Consider the following 21965-nt stretch of genomic DNA (forward strand, 5'->3'; position numbering starts at 1 on the left):
ACGATTAGGCGTTGCAGAAATGGATCGAGGAATGCGAAATGAAATCTGTTTCGGGGGATGAAAAGAGTGGAGGTTAGGTAATATTAGGGGATGGGGAATTTTTTGTTTGTATTGTTGGATATGGTGAGACTTTTTTGTGATGTTTAACCTGGAGATACTTTATCTTAATTGGGTTAGAGGAGTGCTAGTTAGAGGTCGTTGGACTTTTCTTTCTGATATGGAGTCGCTGTCGATATGGAGAGGTTTAGAGTTTGACATTAGTAGTATTAAACTCGCAGAAATGGATTCTGGAGGTTATTGTGTAATACCTGTAGATTGAATTTATCCATTTTTTAAGGGGAATTTTCTGAGGTACTGGACAGGAATTTTGGAATGTGCATTATTCCAATCATTATTTTACACTATAGAATAGTGTGCAATTACGTCTGCACGTGCCAGTATAAGACTTACTATGTACATAGATACATGTACTGAATATTTATAAATTCCTAAATTCAAATTTTTCTATGAAAGACAAAGTTCCTTAACATAGGTTGAAAGAGAACAGTAGATAATTGATATTTCAACGAACTTTATAATTAATAACGATTGCAAGAAAATTATAGAACAGTTACGAAATAGGAAGAGGATACGTGCATAACACAGAAAGATACTAAACAGAAAAAACTTGCTACAGTATTAATGGTAGCGATAGCAGTGATAATAATAGCAATAACAGTTGCAGTAGCATCTATGATAGTATAGGTATCGCAATAATCATAGTATTACAATAACAACACAGTCCCAACTATGAAAAAAAAATTGTATCTATTAATAATATTTTCCTATTATTTTGCACTAAAACAAAACACAAAAATTCAAAATTATCAAAAACTACAGAAACCTCAATTTCACATTTTTCGACAGGTACTGCCTTCTCCATAGTTAGGCATAGTAATAACAGTCACAATAATAGCAATAACAATATAATATCTATAAGTCATAGCACTACTAAGTACTATAGTATCCCCAAAAGAAAAAATACCAATTTAACAACACTCCTTACCAACATTCCACTACTAATACTAATCATAGTAACACACAACAGCACAATATTACAATATATCAATTACAATAGTAGTAGCAGTTTCAGTAACAATAGCATCACAACTGGTACACCTTTACTACCAACACTAACGAAATAGTTAAAGTAACAATAATAATAGTAATGTAGTAGCAGTAGTAACAGCAGCAGCAACAGCAGTAGCAGTAAGAAAAAAAGAGAGAAGAGCCTACAAATATCCATGACGTTGATGGTAGTGGTAATGGTGAGATAGTAGAGGAGGAGGAGGAGGAGTACGAGGGGGGGACGAGGAGGCAAGGGAGAGAAGGAGGAGGAGGAGGAGAGATTGGAATGCAGCCGAGTGAGGAATTCCGGTCCCTCCCGCATATTTATCTGAACGCTGCTCGGCGGTCTGCGAGGCTCCGCTCCGGGCCCCTTTTATAGTGTGCCACCACTGTACCGCTCATACAACGAAGGAACGAAAGAGGGGTAAGTATCCACGGAGCCAGTGCCAGCCAGACCATTATACGCATAGATCTATTCAGGAACGCCAACGGTGGTTTCTAATTGAGTATATACGTTCGTAGGATCCTCTCGTGAATAAGCAACAAGCGAAAATTTTGTAGGTTCGTTGGATGTCATGGAAGCTCATGCGCCACAAGGAATGGGGAGATCTATCGTGATTCAGTATCCAGCATTCAGAACTGCGAATTGCAGTAAGAACTTCAAATGCAGTATTGTGGTCTTCGTAACGAAACGTGAGATTTTCTTGGGGAATTTGCAGTTTGGGGTACGTTGCATTTGAGGGTAATTTCGAGTTGAGATGTGGGAAGAAATAGGAAAAATTCAGATCTGATGGTCCAGAGTGGTATTGTTCCTTTAAGGTCATCTAAAATGCTCACACTCGTCAGAGATATAGTGAAGTCGTAAAGGCAGTCGTAAAAGAAAACATGTCTTAAGCATCGGAAAAAGTAGCTTGGAAGGAATGTGTGAAGATAAGCGCTCAAGCCTCGCTCAGGGCCGTATAAAGTATCTCAACTGTAATTCAGTTACTATTAAATCTTACTGCTGTGTTCCCTAAGTTTTACATTATTACAAATTTGAAAATTGGATTCCAATTTTGAAGCATAGAAGCTTCTAAAATATTCGTAAACCTTAAAAAGAGAGATGAATCTATAATATTACTACGTAGAAAATTTATGAACCAAACAGTAGCAACAACAGTTGTAGATTTCTACTTAGAATTTGAAAACTCATAAAACATACATACAAAACATACATAGTGTTAAAATAAAAAATAAAATTTAAAATTACAATTGCTTTAAATCTTTAATACTAAGTCAGGATTAAATTTTCATTTGAGGTGCACATTATAGCTCATACATTGCACTTATTTTACCTATCAATGTTGGTCTAGCTTAAAAAAGAAAATGAAAACTAAACAGTAGTAGAGATACCTCATTCTCAAATAAAATCAAGGAATTCCCCAGAATGAATCAGTCGCGCCAACATAACAATTAAAAACCTATAATTAAAATTCTTTTACACCTACAAAACAATATCACTACTAAGCCTATGAGCTCATATACTCTATCAACCACACCAAATTCAAATAAAAATTAAAACTGAAGAATACATAGCAGAAATATCTCTCTTCATGTAGAATCAAAAAATTCCCCAAAATAAAGCAGTAGTATCAACGTAACAACTAAAACCTGCAGTTAAAATTCTGTTACACTTATAAAACAATATCTCTATTAAACTTTCTTTCGATTCTCATTGTGTTTGAATACCACAGCTCAAATGCTCTACCCTTTCCTTGTCATCTCCCCCATCCCAAGCTATACTTCCACGCAGTTTTCTTCAGGGTCACGTATCTCGGGACAATTGATCCCATGATTCTAACTCATCAGTACCGACAGCGTGCAAGTCTCGATCGGGATCATTCTACAGGGTGTAACAAATACAGCCTTCGATATTGTAATGTTTGATAGAAGATCCAAATTAGAACACAAAAAGTCCTATGACACAGTGTCCGATCTACCTTCATTTTACAATAATAATACCTTAAAGTTAGATATACCTATATTCTAAACTGATAATCAAAAAATTCTGTAATTTTGCAGATACATTAAGGGGCAGAAACAAAGCAAAAGAGTCTTAATAGATTTTGTTGCATCCCTCACGGCTTAACTTTTATAAAATTTTAAAAATCCTAAATATTGGAAATGAATCTCGGATTTTCAAACCTTTATAAAAGATAAACTGTAAGAGATACAACAAAATGTATGAAGACTCTTTCGCTCTACTTCTGCCTTTTAATATATCTATAAGATTACAGTATCCTCTGATCGTTAATTTAACATATAGGAATGTTAACTTCAAGGTATAATTATTGCAAAATGAAGGCAGATCAGAAACTATATCATGGAACATTTTCAGCCGCAATTTGGATCTTCCACCACTCATACAAATATCGAAGGCTATATTTGTTACACCCTGTATAAGTACCACAACCTCAGCCAGAGTTAACGTACAGCGAGGGCGTCGGGAAGAGGCCTGTCAGGGGTATCGGTCCCTCTGCTGGCCTCGAAGGTATGCAAGGGTTGAATTCCTCGCCTCCCAAGCCAGGCTGAGTCAAGTGAATGCGGGTAGAGTCATCAGCCGTCAGTTGGTCACCCAACAATTGGGCTCGCTCTTTCGCGGTGGTTACCGCCTTAAATAGACGCGATCTCAGTTTTTAGACTCGAACCTGTTGGAATAGTACTCGGTGACAAGAAGCTCTCGGACATCCTGTTGCCAAACCTCACGCAGAGAGTCACGAACGAAAGCCTAAACGCTTTGAGCATCATTGAGCACGCTGCAACGCTAACTGGCTGTCATAACTGTTGGACGCAACTATGATAATAGATGTCTATTATGTTATTTTCTTGTTACTGTGTCTCGTCGTCGAGCTCCCGTTTAACGTAAAATGTCTGTTATTTCCATTGATTCTACGAAGGAATTGATTATTCGTGTTTGGTTATTAATTTTACATAATCGTGGTGTGGTTCAGATAACGGAGCTACTTGGTAGTCTTTCAACGTGAACGGTAATGGGAGATCGTTTGCAACTTTGTATGAAGTATCACTTTCTCTGGAAAGTCTGAAGGAATGTACAAGTGGTTAACAACTATATTGCGCTCTAACATAAATGCAAAAGCAGTAATGTAACTCATGATTGATTCTACGCATTCCATCTAAGTATGTAATTTGTTTAAGTAGTAATGCGTTTAGAATGTAAAGTATTTTTGATACTTTTTTTAAAGTACATCTGATATCTAGGTTAAAAAAATTTTGCTGTAAATTTTCTGTGGATCTTTTGTAAATTCAGTCGTATCTTTTGTGTAGTTGAATCTTTTGTGAAAACAGAAATAACATAAATTTAATTTAATTAGTAGGTTAGAAGAAATAATATATAAAGATCATTAATATATAATTAATGATAAAGAATGGAGGTTATCTCTTCCCTTACATGTGTTACAATACATTTTCAGTATTATGTCTTCTTTTTTATCATTGTTGTATATATATTGTACTTTTATTTTCACTAATTTATTGTGTATGAATATTAATATCAGAGTCATGGACTGGTCAAAGAACATTTACGAACTACAAAACGTAGAGGTTATGATTTCCCCTTGTCATATTATACTTTCGATATTGTGCTTCTTTTACCATCATTGTATCTTATACTTATAAAAACATAAACTAATAGGGAAGAATTGTATATGTATAAATATTACTTATCTTCTATGCAAAGTCACGATATGATATGTATTAAGGAATCCTCTAAAATAAATTAATCCTACCAATAACTGAAGAATAAAAACAGGAAGAGCAACTGACGAAAAGTATCACACAATAAACGCAACCTTTATCAATTTTCGTTTTTCCCAGAAAAACAAAATATTAATCATATTACACACACATTTTCTATGCTCCAACTTCCATCATAATAAATCTCGTTTTCGACTACTAGAAGATCATACAAACAAAATCGACCAAACCTGAAGGTTAACTTTTTCCATAAAAAAGCAAGGTAAATGTCCGAATACCTAAACGCTTCAGATGTTAAATGTTCCAGTAAGTAAACAATCTAAAACTGTATGTCCTGATATTTTAATTATGAGGTTCCAGAAACTGTGACTACTATTTTATAACACTAGTTTTTATTTTTAATTAAGTTACCTAACATATTAGAATTTAAGCCTAAAATTCCATAAAATTAACGTTAGTGTTCAAGGGTATTGACACACAGGTCAACTACTGGGACATTTACCTTAGTCACACTCAACCATGACCGCCGATTGTCATCCACCGACCAAATTTCAAGCATAAAAATCACAGACTCCATACAGTAATAATATCCAAGAAATAACTCATAGACAATTTGCAAGTAACACCATTATTTCTCAGATATAATTACCATATCGAACCCGTCGTTTCTACGCCTGAAATTCGGTCGACGATGTTGGTAGAGCGTGGCCTCTCCCTAACCCTCGCGATCCGCCTAAAAACTCGAAACCGTAGGCCGCTGAAAATCGACGATAACTCAACCGCGTCGACAGATCTGGCGACACGAACTGTATTAGACGCGAAGAGACGTGGTGTATTCGGTATTCGAGAAGATATGTGGCTATGATAAACGCGAAAGGGTGGGGAAAGAGAGGCACTCGTGCCGGGGCCGAATTGCCGCGGCCATAAACGAGCTGCACAGTCCGAGGCTGAGTTTCCTCGGAGAGTTGTTTTCTAGCAATCGTAAAAGGAATGCACGCTAGGCGAAACCCAGCGTGATGATCAAACGCGTAAGGGTGCGTTCACATCTGCCGAATGGTCGCGCGATCCACGCGATATGCGTGATGCACACGACTCCGATGGACCGAGCAGAACGAGCTTCGACAGAGGGGAGGGGGGACATCGGAGGGAGAGCGAGAGGAGGGAAGAGGCAGGTTGCGGTGGCGAGCGAGCGATGCTGATATGAATGGAATGCGATGCCATTATCGCGGTGTACATACCGATAACTCGATGCCCCGTTGTGAGCAAAGGTGCCCATGGAGGAAGTCAAGGCTCATAACTTCTAAGCAATCGTATATCTTTGGACGAAATGCACGCTACGCCTCCCCCACCTCCACCCTTCTTCGCGTATTTTAAGGGGGGAAACCACTGTGACGGATTGAAAAAGATTGAACACTTTTTCGATCCTTTTTTTTTAATGTTTGAGGTTTCGAAAAGGATCTCTTGAGATACTGAAGTGAAATTTGCAAATGTGACGATCACAGAGGTTTTGTTAGATGTGTTAACTTTATGTCTTTCTTTTTTTTAAATTTTGTTTTTTGAAGGATGGATCAATAGCCTCGTTAAGTTGCATCAGATCTACTTCAAAATTTGAGTGATGGTTCCTAATACTATTCTCTTCAGTTATGTATTTAAAAATGCTGTTTTTTTACACTCTTTCGATATTTCTTGTTCAAGGCTCTAACATTTTATAAGCTACTTATAAGTTAAAAAAACCGAAAAAACCTAGGCGATTACAGAAATATTTCAGAGCAATACAATAAAAGGAATGTTTTAGTATTACGTGAAGGGTCTACGTACACCATCAATTGGTATTATTTTTTAAATTAAAAAAAAAAGAAGAAGTTATTTTGTTAAACATACGATTTAATCTTTGTGCACTGTTCAAGTAAATTTGAATCCAAACTTAATTTGAATTTTTAATGGTTTCTTAGCTTTAAAAAATAAAATTTTTCAAAATAGTTTTACATGTAGAACATTATCTACACAGCATATAAAATTTCTAGATATATGTAATTTACAATTCTTGGGAATTTTAATAAAAAATTTCTCTTCTCATTATTATTTAAAGGAAGGTATATGTACAAAGTGATTCTAGCGAAAAAAGTTCGTCCTTAACATTTTGTTGTATTTCAGTAAAGACATATTACTGTAATGATAATTACGTAAAAATACAGGTTTATGATTTGGAGTCTTTATGTCTGGCTATATATTACAATCAGTGTACGATAACGTAAACATTCTCCAACATGCAAACCGGACTTTTCATCGGAAATTTCGCAAAAAAACGAACGGATTAATTTTCTTCTTCCAGGAACAGCTCTCTTAAAACAAACTGTATGATCTTTTTTGTTATAGCTAGTTAGCTTACCACGTGTAATTGCCCATTCCATCGTTATTCGCGATTAGATGATTAGACTGAGGCGTTGAGTATTGCAAAATAATAAATTGTCACGTCTTTATAGCACAACTCAGGTAATTCTGAGTTTATAAATAATTCCTCTGTAATACTATCGTAAAACAGATTTATCAATAAATTAATGTTTAGTGTACTTGCATTATTAAATATTGTATTATCAGATAAATTATTACATCGTCGTAATTCGCTGTTTATAGTCGATGATTTTTTCCATACGTGTAATGTATTCAAGGTTACTCTCGCCGAGGTCAAGTCACGAATAACTTTTCACTAATTATTGGAAAATGCATTAAATGTTCATTATATGTTACTGAACATATCGAAACAATTGTATTTATTTTTATGTAGCAAATTTTTTTGTGAGCAAAATTTTGTATATGCAGCTACGTGTAAAGTATACGTAACATGACAGATTCGTGAGTCATACCGAGCATTATCAAGATGCGGTACTCGTTCAAAACTGTTATCAGTCGTACGATACATTACAAAGAGAACTATCGATTCCTATTGATATTTGTTTCCTAATCAATGCTGCGACGACTGAACTTGACATGTGACAAAAAACACTTTCAAAGTTTGCGAAAAATTCTACTAATGTTTTGCATTTAAAGTACAATCTATTTTTCCTTTTCTAAAAATCAATAAATAATTGAAATCGTGAAAATGTAACCTTTTTGCTCAATTGTGTTAGGTAAAGAAATAAAACTTCAAGTATTTCACTTATTGAATGAATAATAACGTCAATAATAGTCACTCTACATACGTAATAGTTCTTGTAAATACATTTATAAACACAATTCTCAGATTGAAATCTTAAGTACGTCAATTGATTGTTTGTTATCACACGACGACTACTCTTTGATAATTGCATTTTATACATTCCTGCGTTGATAACCAATCATTTAATGCTTCAAGCGCGTTTGTAATCTGAAGTGTTGTACAGCCAGTTCTACATGTAGTACTCATACTTTTCTAATTCTTTAAAATATTATAGAAGAAATAATTATTCTGTATTTTAATTATTGCACAGGTTATTATACTGTGCTTTCACTATTCTAAAACACAGATTTTAAAATAGCATATTTAATACCAGCAATTTTATTCGCTACATTATGCAGTAAAATTGTTAATAATTAATTAGGTCCATAAATGTTGAGATAATGTCAAACAGATAGATCACACGATAACATTCTACCTGTGAATGATACGATTTCCTTACTCGGATACTGAACTCTTATCTACATTCCACGCATGGTTTTTTAAACTCCGATAACACGAATTGCACGAAGGAAATTTCTTCGAACTCGCACCTGCATTTTAAACAGGTCCTCTTCGCCATAAAATAAGAAACGTGCCCACAAAACTGATCACTAGAATTATATTACGAATATGACACTGCTATCGTAACAATAATGCAAAGTGCAAAAGCGAATTAGAAAGACCATCAAGCTGAGGCTTCCAGTGTATGATATTTATTCACTATAATTGCACACGATACGACGAAGATATTGAAGAAGGAAGCTGCATGATTTATCTCGAAAATATGATAGAGTCGAAACTGAATAACTTGAATTCCAAAAGAAAAGCTAAAGACTTTGAGTCATAGAAGTTTTCGAAAAAGAGAAACTTTACAAAAGAAAATTCGACCTCTAGAAGCTTTGTACATGGGTTAATATTTTTAGAATTATAGAATATCGAAGAAAAATAAATTATACTTTTAGGAGTCAAGTGTTATATACATGTATATGTACATAGATACATGTAATAATTTTATCAGAGACTTGTTGAATTTCTAGCTATTACTCTTCTCTGAAATAAATCGTAATCTGTGTTTCACGTACTTAAGTTGTTACGCATTATTATGAAATGATTTGTAATTTTTCTCTGTGTATGTTTTTCATTGTAATATATGGCTACACATATACATACATATGTATTATTTGGAGTCCCAAATGCCCTGATAATAAACCTTTATAGAGCCAAACTCCTCTAAAAACGAGCTACAGGATACAAATAACTCATTCAAACATATGTAAAATAATTCAAATTAAAATAAGTTTGTTTCAATTTATACACATTTTCGTAGCAAAGCGAAACAGCGGAAGAGCACAAATAAAGTTATAGTCTATGGAGATCTTCAAATTAAAAAGATTCGACTGGTTCGAGTAACATCAAGTTTAACAGCCACCGCAATCTTCCGAAGATTACGATTACCAATATGGCAAAGAGACACTGGCGACGCACTTGAACGATAAAAATAAGAAAATGGCACAGGGAAGATAGAGCAGAGGACAAAGGGAAAAAAGGACGGTGGAGAGAAGTGTGAAATTCCAGCGGGCGTCTAAAAATAGTCGGTTAAAAAAAGGAATAATAACACGCGTACGTATATATATCTGGTGGCAGGGTAAAAGCGTCAGCCTATTTATGTGTCGTCCGGTAGAGATGGAATCCCGATCCCTTCGCGTGGTCGTTAACATTGTTCGCCTCTGGAAGAGAGCCGTAGGAATGTGAAAAGCTGCGCCGGCAAATGGCGAGCAACAACGCCGTAAGGCCGATCGTGCTCCTTACCACACTCTCTCTATTTTTCTTTACGGTATTCCCGAAGCGAACCGTCCGACGTCTGCATCGGGATTTCACGCGAAATATTCATGATTAACCTCCATAAAACAGCTCGCGCGCGCGCGCGATCGCGAAGGAACGAAAAATACGTGAAAACTTCAACGGCGAAGATCAGCCGAACGCGAGTTCGAGTAAAAGTTTCGAAAATATTCCGTGCAAGAAGTTCCTTTCGAGGCTGGCCTCGCAACATCGGAAACGAACACGAGACACCAGCCTCCGTGTGTATGTACATCGAATTGAAATGTTGCAGGTGCTCAACTTTGCGGAGATTATATTCGAGATGGTCGTTTTTTGCAAGGCCGATCGAAATGGTAATCTCCGGCGAGATACTTGGAGCATCGGCGTGTAATTTCGTCGGAAGAAAATGGGAACGAAGGAGGACTGAATTCTTGTCGCCGAGTTATGCCGATCGTTATACATGATATGTGGCATTTTGCATAGCTCGGGTATCATCCCATTTCTTTCGTATCGGCGAAAAAAGAAAAGTTAACGGCATAACGTAGTTGATTCGCATCACCGCGGGGCATCATCCCGACAAGTATCGAAGGACAGTAGCACATCCGCTCGTACACATGATCGTACACCCTCGGGAGTCCTCGTAGCTCTTCGTGGATCTGTCCGTGGATCGCCTGGGGGCTCTACGAGCGTAACACCGGTAGCCACTACGCCAAAAGGGTCGCATGGCGCGAGAAGAGAAAAAAGAAAGATAGGACAGAAGAAGAGGAAGACAGAATGAAAGAACCAGGCGAGGACGAAAGATCCAGGGCCGAGGCCCGAGAGGACAGGACGGAGGCTCGCTGGAACTGGCATCTTTTCTTCAAGATGCATTCAGAGTTGGGAGAAGGGTCTCTGGGCTTTAGCGATGGAATCAGTATCGTAGCGTCTTTCAAACATTCTATTACTGACCATTTCGATCGCGCTACTGGTTATGCGAAGTTATGCTATTTCTCTTCATTACGTCAGGTTTTTTGTCATACACACTGCTGGACCAGAGTTCGGAACTAGAAACTTAGGTAGTAATCTATTGCACTACATTGGAATAAAAAACATTGCAATCGTAATTGAAAGTATATATTGAGTTTGTGTTCAATTTTAATCAAAATTAATGTGTATATTTTTTTAGTTTATGAAGATACTTGTATGAATATTAAATCGACAGTGCTTCACAGATTTGTTCACATGTATTCAAAATAATAATTAATCGTAAAAACCACCACGCTATTTTTTCGTCTGGTTTATTTCTACCTGTTACGTTTACCTCTTCTACAGTTTCCTCAATTTTTAATATAAAAAGTAATCTATCTTTAGAATCTTACTACATATGTGGATTTAGCAGCTCTTCGTGAATCATCCTATATGTTTTATTAGTAAAATAAAATTTCTTTCATGTACCAAGTATTTTCTTTCTTTTTAGACTACCTATTTCCTTATCTACTTCTTCACAACTAAATTTCAACTTACTCTACTTCAGTGCAATGTTTTGTTGCTATACTGATAAGAGTAGAATATTATCTGATAATCTATCAAATTGGACTAATAATACATATCACGTTTTTATAAAGTGACTACAGTAGGAAGAATTAGCTTCTATAATTAAAGTACAATTACTTTCATCTCTTTATTGCGTCTGCCGCTTAACTGAAGTCAATGAAACCTCATCTTTGCACACGATGGAAATATTTGAAGTAGAGGAAATAAATGATCCTCTGGAATAATAAAACTGGACTCAAAACTACAATCTACAAAATTTATAAATTGGTGGCATATAGTAGAATTATATTTCTTAAAGAATTTTAGACTTCTTAAAGACTTTTCCATACCCATGAAAACCTCAATTTATCTTCCACTTTCATAATTCCCATACCTATACTCCAAAATAACAAACTTTAAAAGACGACTTCATTCCGTCCCAAGAAATGCATATCTTCACAAGTTGCTAGGGCGAAGAGTACAGCCAGATATTTGGGGAAAAGCATCGCCAGAGGTCCAAACGCAGGGTTACCAAACTTATCGTTAACTAATTGTTTGAAACTATACGCAAGGACCAAGTTAACCCCATCGCTAGTGGAGTATTTCATCTTTCTCTGGCTCTTTTCTTCTCTTTTTCGCTACAGTACCACACACTGAGTTTCTCTTCCCAGACTGCCGCTATCTTGGACCCAGCAGAGACGATGGAATAAGAGGGCTGCACTGGGTGAAGGGAGAAGGCCGAGGGGAGGGGAAGTCATTGGCAGGAGCCAGTACGATGGACTAAAGAGGGACAAGGGAGGAGGAGGGGAACGAGGTTCGAACGGACAGGAGACATTCCAATCTCTCGTGGCAAGCTTGCCTGCTTTGCTTCGCTCCCTTGTCTGCTTGCCCGTTTGCCAAGATATCGCCGTCTTAAAGCCGGCCCCCACGCTACATCGAATGGCACACGGACATCGTAACCGTATAATCTCGCGACGCGATCGACATAGTTGATTTTACTGAATTATATTGAGAACGAACATTCTCTCGGATAGCCTTCGTACGAACCGAAAAACGATGATTTTGGGGAGAATACAGAAATATTTCAGAGGCGAAAAGTCCGACTGATATGATACGCCGAGAGGAGCGATGATGGATAGGCAGACTATATTCAGTCCTTTCTTGATCAGATAACCTGACTTGTGCAATCATGTTTTTTAACAGAAAAGTATTTTCGATTTCAAGAATTACGGAGGAACTGAAATTCCATAAGCGGATGAGATAACTAATTCAATTTATTTTTTTGTAATTGCAAATTGACGTTAAACGAAATTTTTTAAGACATTAAGCAAATATTATTCTGTAAATGACTTTCTTTTTTAAAAAACTTGTATATTTAAAGTTAGATTATGGTAACTGTATTGCCATTTTTATTAGCATTATTAATAAGGAACGTTATTGTAGACTCCTAAAGTATTCCTTGCAATGCATTTTAGATCGATAAAAAATATGTTCTAGTTCATAAAACGACAGGATATTAAATAGAAATGACTAAATAACTATTTTAATTCTATTTTCGTTGAAATTGAGATTTTAGAGTTCAAAACCTAGAATTAGCGTTTCATTTACGATTCCATCTAAATGCGATCTAAAAATCACTTTCCTCTGAGTAATAATACGGATGTACATAGATTCTGAAATATTTTAATTCCCTTGGCAATTTCAGGCTTTTAGTTTGATACGGAAAAAGGGCGGTTTCCTTTTGAGCTTCATTAGAACATAAAAGATTCACAGTTGGATCTCCGTGAAAAGGTAGAACGTTTGTACATAACATATGATTTAAAGCATCAGGATCTACAACTTCCTCCGGCGGTGTCATAATCGGTTTCGTATCTGTCCGCTGGAGTCGACGAGCGGTACAAGAACTGAGCGTGCAAAAATAAATGGCAATTAAAATTCCACTCGCATCTCGGTACCTCGCAGAGAATCATGAAGCATTATAGAGACAAAAAAAGGAGGCACAACAGAGCGGGGCAAGGAGAAGTGAGAAAAACTAAAAGAAAAAGGAAAGTATCGAAAACCTGACAGACGAAAAAGGATGATATAGCCGTGCGCGCGGGAAATTTGAAGGTCAAAGAAGGAGATAGACGATTCACTCGCCATGTGCAATTAAAGACCTGGAAAAAATTGTCGGATTGGATTTGACAACAGGAAAGAAAAAGAAGATTGCAAAGTGATCCAGTGACAGCTGGAAACTGTTCTCGTAATATCCTTTGATTATGCGGTTTTTAAATTCTTTTGTTATGAGTGCTTTCATAGAACAATGCTCTTATTTATCAATATCGTGATTAGCATAATTGACGGTTTATGATTCAGTGTCAGTAATGACTATTGTGAAGAACGACAATAGTCTATTTGAATCGATGTAGCAATGTCATCCGTGTATGTATAATTTAAATATATTATAAAGTGAAATAGATCACGCTGTTAGTCAGTAATAGTATATTCGCTATTATTTTGTGATGTAATATACCACGTAGAGTTAGTTATAAAAGTCTCTACATACACATCCTGTAAATGTGAAACGTGTTGGAAAATACAGACGTCTCTTATATATTCTTTTCTGTACATTTAATTCTTTAAACAAAACTTTTTTATGTACTCTTTGTCATTATTCACAAATATTTCATTTATCCATGATATTTTTATGTAAATCTTGTGATACTATGTTTGATTTTAATTAATAATTCTGTTTAAACGATTCTTAAATAAAAGTCTGTATTTTTTCAAAAGTGTTTCTAAATTTAAGTGATAAAGATTCTAACTGACAGTCATAACCAACTTTGTCTAGTAATTTTATTGTTCATTTTCTCAAACAATTGTTAGAACTCTGATTTTCAAAGAATCTATTACCTAAATTCTTTCACGAACAGAGAATCTGATAAAATTAAGAATAACAGTTGGGCGAAGTGAACCTTCTAGTACTCTTTTAATATCGTTAAATGCACCAGCTCAATGGATTCTGGTCACACAACTACAAATGCATAGCAGAGGTCCCCCTCTTGAGTATGTATATATGTATATTCCAACTTCAATGGGCCAGTGACGACCTAAGATTAATATGGCATCGCTAGATGGTGCTGTCGTTCCTAACGCGTGAAATCGGAATACGCCTAGGAGGCCACGTTTTCTCTACGTTACATTTGCGACAATTCTGTAGCCAAAATCCATCAAGTCTATGTGACTCATTACGTGACAAAAATGTAACGCAAAAAAAATTACCAAACTACATTTCCAACATTTCTTAACGTTGCAACTAAACTGTAAATTTTTATACTAATCCATATTCTCGTAAACACATCTTACGAAATGGGACTTAAACAAAAATCTAGACATATTCAAAACGATATTATTTGAAATATTATTTTAATGCAGGAAGAAAACACTCATCTTTCAGAAGATGAACCTAATTATTTTTTTCTGCGAAATTTGAGATAAAGAAATGACAAAATAATTTATTACTTGAAATTGCCATTATTTGAAATGGATCGAAGTTTCAATAATAGTATTTTAAAAATAATGATTCGGAATAGATTATTTCAAATAGTTATTTCTTATTCTGATTTCAAATAAAATTTCCCTAGGTCTAACTATAACCTGTATTTTAGTTTTTGCGTTTCGTACAGTTTTCTATATTATGCGCAGTCTCTAGCTTCTTACACGCTTAAAACTGCCATAAAAGCATAAAGATCCACGGTCTAGTTATAACCGATTCTATTCGGTTCTCGTGGACCCATTTGTAGATGAAATATAAAGATAATTACAGAGGACCGGTTAACATGCTCGTTGCACGACCGAATATGTTTCGGTTGGCCTGCGCAGCCTCCAGATGCCAAGTCCGAAGCATATTCGAGCGGTGGCCTCTTTGGAGATATTTCATTCTTATGACTCCCGTATAACACGAAACTGGTGAAGTGTGCTCCAGTGTGCTCGTAATGGCTCAGCTTGTTTGTGTGTCACTTAAATCGAGCCAAAGATTCATAGGGGCTGACTCGCTTCTCGGGCACGACAGCGAACGCGTTAAGGATAGTACGACTGTCGTGGCTGTCGTTTTATCAAAACTGCGTTTGGTTACGTATTACTATGCACTTGCATCCACGCGTGCACGTGTGCGTGTAAGCTGCAGCATATGTTCACGCTTTTGTCAGGATTCAACAGTCGCTGTGACGTACACTACCGTTCATAAGTGCATATTTGGACACTTTCACATTATTGGAACATGTAAAATACTGTAAAAGAAAATTCTGTAATATAGTTTTATTCAGAAAATTCATCTCAGAGATGATACAAAGCTGTTACAAATGTGAATGAGACTGAAATATGATATCAGTTAGTATAAATAAAAAAGTGTAAGTATTTTATGCAATCCCAATCATATGAAAGTGTCTTAATACTTATGCATGGTATTGTATGTTACAGAAATGTGGAAAGAATTTCTGTGATCAATATCTACAATTGAAAACGTGGGGAAAATTTTTGTTTTAAGCAGAAATAGTTCAATATAACTTTTGCTTTAAGAAAAGAGACTGTTGAATACTTAGAACGTTGATGCTCTTTTTTAAATATTGTTTACTGAGGACATTATTGTTAATCTATAGTTATAGTCCATTTATGACAGTTCATTCTTGATACAACACTAAAATAGATTTTTACATTTTTGAGAAGCTCCTCTTCTTTACGTGAAATGCTTTTCGTTTCTCCTGAATTTGATTACTATAATGATTTAGGTGATACAATTTTGTTTTGTACGCATAAAAAGAATTAACAATTAAATTAATTTTTTCTAAATAATACATTTTTTTTACTATCTGGTTCCATTACTTTTTAGACTAACAGGGCTACAACTTGACTTCGGTAATTTAAGTAAAAAATGCCAATAAAAAATCACAGTTGGGAACAATAAATGGAGAAGTGTTGTATAAATAAATATTCGTGGCAGAAGTTTCCTTTTTGTGAATTAGGAACCTAAATAATTCCAATCAATGACGATTATTACATCAGAGCACTGAACAATGATGAGACGCGATTAAGGTCGGGTCGGAGAAAGAATCGACTTGGACGGTGGGGATAGTTTCAGGAACGAGAGTCCTCATGCTCTGCCTTTCCTCAACTGTCCCGGACACGTTCAGCGAAGTGTTGGAACGTCTCACGAATTTTGTGCAAGGTATTCGAAGAATTTTATAAACCTTTTTTAAAGTTTAAATTACCAAAATAGTTCAAATGACTGCTACGATTACCTATTTCGTATTAGATGTTTATTTTGAAAAAATAAAAAAAAATGTTTAGAATACTACTTTTTAATGTTATATGTACGTCTTACTCGGACAGAAATAATAATATTGATTACTTTTTTACTCATGATTTATTACTTTTGTTAATTATACGATTGCTATGATTGTATCAGTGTTATATATGTGAAAATATTTGTTCTGACATTTCAAGCGTGATTATCATTTGTTTAAACTGTTATCTTCTTTGTAGATATAATTAGGTATATTTTCTTGTGTTTCATTAATGCTTTTATATTTACTGGAAGTATATTTTTTGGTGCCTAATTCTTTATTTATATTTATTGTACATTAATATTACAGATGTGATAGTAATGAGGATGAATATTATAGAGACAAAAAAGAAAGCTATAATTTTCTAATATTTTTGTACCTTCCTTAACATTATTTACTGCAAACTTATATCATTATTATGTAATATATTTTGAAAAACGGTCAAACAATTTTTTATCCTATTAACAAACTCCTATTCCCACGCTAATGTACTCAGATTTACTACTTATTAAATATAACAATTATTGCATGCTTCAAACAAATTTCAACAAAAAAAGAAAAGGAATAATATTTGCTTAAAATTCCCCTTTGACTTCCCATCCTGTCTAAATGTAATTTCATATGCCCATAAAGCTACGTTTACATTAGACAACTTTTGATCGGACAACCGAGTTGATCAACCTAAAGTTAAAGTTAAAGAAACGACAATATTGATCGACTTCAGGTTGATCAACTCGACTACTCGACCAAAAGTTGCCTAATGCAAACGTAGCTTAAGTGTCAATGAATGTAAAACAAGCATTCGTTATATGCTCGAACCCATCATTACAATTCGGAGCATCCAAGGCGCCAGCCAAGATGCGTGAAGGAATACTTCCCCCTCGTCAAGGCGGCCAGAGGAAGGTGTTCCAAATCGATTCTTTCTTCGATCTGACCTCACCTACAAATCTTTTCATAGTTCGAAGCAAAACTGAGGCATTTGAGAAGTACGTCTACCGAAGAGTGGGGGAAGAGAGTAGAAGAGACGAGCGGAAGAGGAAAGGGCTTCGTATTTGCAATGGAATGCAAACCCTGGTTGAACCAGTGCTGCGCTCGCGAGAATGTGTGCGCGTATTGACTACCCGTGTATAAAACGGACAGAGGAGTTATTCGAAGAAAATTGCTTGACGATTATTTAATAAATTACTTTATAACTAACAGGGAGTTTTAAATAATTATACGTTAGTTTATTCTTCCAGGTATTTGATTTCCTCTAAATTATATATTCCGTTACGTGATTAATAAGTATAAAATAGCGGTTCTTCAAACTGGAAGTATTGTGACTTTAAATGTTTAAAAAGTTGCGAAACGCACTGAATATACAAAAATATGTAAAATTCAAAAACTAAAGTATAAATTATATCTACTGGTTGGAGAATGAAATAAATCTTTATTTAGGTCCTAATCTTTTAGCTCTGTTTATATGAAAATATGCATTTGCATAAAAATTCACAGTCTAGTAATTACACCACTTTTTTATTTTGTATTTGTGAGAAGTGTGCTCAAATACCCTTGTAAATAAGTTCTGATCTTATATTTAGGTATTTATATCTTTGTTTTAGGTTACGTTCAAAATATAGTTCCTCAGACTCAGGATCAGCTGTTGCGTTATTTAAAACAGTTAACTAAAATGAAAAACTATCTACAAATGATTTGTTTCGTCTAGTCGCAAAGTTTATTTTTCCTACGTTATTTCAAATATTATATCTCACATTTCTTTCAAATAACTCTCGCCTGATAGAAAACTTGCAAACTAAATCAGTATGCATTCTTTCGTGGCGGACTTCCGAATCACGTGCACTTGCATATCATCGACTGATTATTTTCCTGCACATGGACAGCAGTTGCATGTCACATGTCCACCACACGTTTAGGTATTATACTCTAGAATTAATAAATTAGAAAGTATTTCGTTTCGACGATATCTAAATTCTCCAAAAATCAACAAGAATTGAAAAGTTTCGGTAAGCAAATGACAGATTTTTAATCGAAAATACATTACAAATATATTTCCAAAATTAACTGCTAAGGAGTGTCGTGTGCCAGTATGGTACGGGGATTTATGCTCTAACGTGAATCACGAAAACTGTCACTTGGTTACGTAACAGCAGTCCAATGGAAAGGTCACGTTGCCGTCGAAGAAAGGTGTCATATTTCGAGTTCTGCCATTCTTTGCATTAATACCGCATAGTTTCTGCATACTTTTCGTTACCGAAGATCGATATAATCGCAACCGTAATTGTATTCATGTTTTATAACGTACGTTTCTGAGAATGAGTTAATCTCAGTGACGAATCCAAATATTTAATTTAACTATTTGAACCTGATGAAATGGTAAATGGATGACGCAAGTTCAAGGAAGAGATCATGTAATGTTTTTCACGTCGTATAATATTTTCGAACAATATTTGAATAGTACTATTTTATTCGTGCAGAAATAATTTTAGTTTCTGATTTTACTTATAATGGTGGTATTACTAATTTATTTTGGGCCATTTTTTGACTCCATGCGACAAAAAATAAGGTATATGTATAGATACATAATTATTCGAGTGGAATTATTTATGAATGCTACAAAGTTTGTATGCCAAGATAAAGTATAGGTAACGTGGTAATCTTAAATTATTTCAAATTTTATACTGGTTATGGCACCAAGCATGGTTGACGCACAGTGAAGAACTGGTTATCAAATATACATATATGTATATAGATAGAAATTTCATGTTTGGTTGATCGAATGGCCGATTTCAGTGGCGCCTAATTGAGAATCGAAAATGAGAGGCAAATTAATATAAATGTGTGTGAGACTCACTCTTAGAAAAATAACGAAAATAGGAGTCCATCAAATCCATTACTCTCAAAAAACTAAAGCTAAGAAAATTTTTAAAAAAGTGTTTCCAATGTATAGGCATTGCTGTTTCGAGGATTCAAAAATATAATGGAAAATATGAGTGTTTGACAAAGCTTTTTTCTTTTAATCTTTTCAGTGTTGAACTTCGTACGTATTTCATGTCAGATTTCAGAGATCTTTAAAGATCACCCAGAAATTTGAATTTTGAAAAATTTCAAAAAATATATTTTTTTTTTAAATGTGTAGAGCAAATATGTTTAACCTGCGAATCGGTTTCTACTTTCTTTCAGCAGCGACACGTTTGCAGCTGTCGAGTAGTCTTTAGGTAATCTCGAAACCAGAATCAAGTGGCATGCCAATCTCGAAAATCGACGATGACATCACGCCAGCACTATTTCGACCAAAATAAATATACCGTACATCGACATTCTCCCTCTTTTCTGCTCTTCCACGTGGAAAACTCTCCTTTTTCGAATCGTCATTAAATTTGTTGCAAATTATTTTTAACACATTTACATTTCACTTTTTATTTTTTTCAAATTATTATTTGGCACGAAAAACGTTTTAACGAATTATGTCTTATCATTAATAAAAGATATTACATAAATAGTCAAAAATAGCTTTTTTGTTAAAATATCTGATTAAAACGGTTTGTATTAATTATGTTACTATTTTTTTATAATTAAAAAAGTATATGTTATATAATTATACCACATAAATCGTTTTAAATATATTTACTTTGTATTAATTTAGAAATACCAATTATCAAGGTATTTCTAATACAAACTTAAATGAATCAGTTGTAAATTTTGTTGAATTGAGTAATTAGTCTATCATTTACTCAGAACACAGTATCCACCTGATAATTTGTTTCTAAATTCATCACTGCGCTTATTTTCCACTTCAAAGTCTAAATTCATGAAAAATATGATTCTCTACTCATTCAATTCCTAAGGACTAAGATATACTATCCTATTGTCACTGAATGTTGCATATTTACAGGTTGTCTCAAAATATGTGGCTATAACGTCAGAAATAAAAGTAAGAAGTACAACATTAAAATAATAAAAATAATATCTATGTAAACCACTTCAACTTACAAATAGTTTCATACTTCAAATAATTCCTGTTAAAACTGAGCCACTGTGTAACCAAGTTCATTCTATCTTTTACTATCAATTCTTCATACCTCATGTATGACATCACTGACTGTTTGTAAACACTGTAATAGTATTCTCTGAATCATTTCAACACGTTCTCCTGATTAAAGCAGCCTAAGATTTCCAATAGAATTTGTAATGAGAATTATTAAAATAGAAAAGTGTTTGTAACTCAAAGCAAAGTTGAATGGAACAAATTTTTATAGACACTCTGTTCACTACTTCCATATCTTCAAATAATTACTAAAACAATAGTTATGAACCACATACTGATAAACAACCTGCAAACCTCTCAAGCAATTGCTCACGCATATTTATTTAATACTTTCTACAAACAGATCTATCTATTCCATAACAATTAACATAAAAAGTGTAAACGAGCAACGATTAGAATTTCAATTATCTGATAAAGCAGTCGTACACGAAGTGACTGCATCAAAAAACGGACAGACGAATATAATGACATGGCAGGACATGAGACGAATGTGAGTAAAGCTGATCAAACAGCGATCTACCATTTAAACCCACTGCACTATTGTTCAACAATATATTGTCCAGTTAGGCGCGCATTAGTATGATACCGTGGACTGGAACTATATTAGCCGCGACACTGTTCCTGTGCAACACCTTGGTATGCGAAGGTCTTAAGGCTATAGCATGTAAAGCGATTCACTGCTAAGTCGAATATTTCTCAAACTGTGTCATGCTAGAAGCGTATAAGGAACCTTCATTGACAACTTGGTCCCCCACCCCTCAGCGATAAAAAACATCGATTCGTCTTACAATTATATTCTTACTGCACCTGGCTTAAGACTTCCGTGCATTGTTTATACGATAATATTAAATATTAATTATATACAATATTGTAGAACCGGATCCAGAAGTCATTCATGGGAGAGGAGGGAAATATGTAAAATACATATGTATATTTTTGCATCTTCTTTTAGAAGATTTGAAATTTACTTGTAATTTATATTTTAATATTTCTACCTAATATTATAGACTAAATAATTAAATTCACATTAATTAGCTATGTACTTCCTTGTATTATCCACTTTATTAAATGTACCTATACCTAACATTTTTTTTTAAATGTGTCTTAATAATTTTAGGGGTATTGACCCCTCTCTCTCTACCCTCTGGATCCACCATTGCAATATTATTCAAGTTAGACAATGTACTTGTTTATAATAGTTGTAAACGTTATT

General features: G+C 34.7%; 1 protein-coding gene across 5 annotated transcripts in view; it reads right to left on the minus strand.

The window, feature by feature from the left end:
* The window catches only part of Kibra (WW and C2 domain containing protein kibra), a 50312-nt gene that overhangs the window by 14162 nt on the left and 14185 nt on the right, over positions 1-21965 (minus strand). The window lies entirely within an intron of this gene.

Source organism: Calliopsis andreniformis, chromosome 6, assembly GCF_051401765.1.
Source record: "Calliopsis andreniformis isolate RMS-2024a chromosome 6, iyCalAndr_principal, whole genome shotgun sequence".
In the NCBI taxonomy this organism is placed as follows: domain Eukaryota; kingdom Metazoa; phylum Arthropoda; class Insecta; order Hymenoptera; family Andrenidae; genus Calliopsis; species Calliopsis andreniformis.